This window comes from Mandrillus leucophaeus, unplaced genomic scaffold, assembly GCF_000951045.1.
Source record: "Mandrillus leucophaeus isolate KB7577 unplaced genomic scaffold, Mleu.le_1.0 Scaffold151, whole genome shotgun sequence".
Classification (NCBI taxonomy): domain Eukaryota; kingdom Metazoa; phylum Chordata; class Mammalia; order Primates; family Cercopithecidae; genus Mandrillus; species Mandrillus leucophaeus.
In genome coordinates this window covers 1,072,100-1,073,175 of record NW_012101488.1, presented here as the reverse complement: position 1 = coordinate 1,073,175, position 1,076 = coordinate 1,072,100, and the positions used below count along the sequence as shown (strand labels likewise).

The 1,076-nt window shown below is 50.2% G+C and overlaps 1 pseudogene; it reads left to right on the top strand.

The window, feature by feature from the left end:
* The first annotated feature begins 328 nt into the window (after positions 1 to 328).
* LOC105535853 lies at positions 329 to 850 on the top strand (annotated as a pseudogene).
* The last annotated feature ends 226 nt before the right edge of the window (positions 851 to 1,076 follow it).

Below are 1,076 nucleotides of genomic sequence, written 5' to 3'. Positions count from 1 at the left end.
ATTCCTGTAATCCTGGCACTTTGGGAGGTCGAGGTGGGTGGATCACCTGAGGTCAGGAGTTTGAGACCAGCCTGGCCAACATGGTGAAAATCCGTCTCTACTAAAAATACAAAAAGTAGTCAGGTGTGGTGGCACATGCCTGTAATCCCAGCTACTTGGGAGGCTGAGGCTGGAGAATTGCTTGAACCGGGGAGGCGGAGGTTGCAGTGAGCTGAGATCACGTCATTGCACTCCAGCCTGGGCAACAAGGGCAAAATTCCCTCTCAAAAAAAAAAAAAAAATTACCTTTTTTTTTTTTTTCCCCGGTTGCGGCACCACCTCACGTGGTGAGGGTCTCTAGTTCACGCTCGCAGCCATGTGGTCCAAGGGCCTACTGCAGTCTGTGCAGGTCTTCGGTCGCAAGAAGACAGCCACAGCTGTGGTGGGCTGCAAACGCGGCAATGGCCTCATCAAGGTGAACAGGCGGCTCCTGGAGATGATGGAGCCACGCACACTACCATAGAAGCTGCTGGAGCCAGTTCTGCTTCTCGGCAAGGAGCGATTTGCTGGTGTGGACATCCACGTCCATGTGAAGGGTGGTGGTCACGTGGCCTAGATTTATGCTATCTGTCAGTCCATCTCCAAAGCCCTGGTGGCCTATTACCAGAAATATGTGGATGAGGCTTCCAAGAAGGAGATCAAAGACATCCTCATCCAGTATGACTAGAACCTGCTGGTAGCTGATCCCCGTCGCTGTGAGTCCAAAAAGTTTGGAGGCCCTGGTGCCCGTGCTCGTTACCAGAGATCCTACCGATAAGCCCATCATGACGATCAAAATTCACCTGTATAATGAAGTTTTTGAGGGATTTTAAAATTTCAAGGAAAAAAAATCAGCTGGGCGTGGTGGTGCACACCTGTAACCCAGCTACTCCGGAGCCTGAGGCAGGAGAATCGCTTGAACCTGGGAGGTAAAGTTGCAGTGCGCCAAGATCGCCCCACCGCACTCCAGCCTGGGTCTCAGAGTGAGAGTCAAAAAATAAAAATAAATAAATAAATAAAAGCTATTGCATTTTGGGGTACTGTGTTTCACTAAAAAG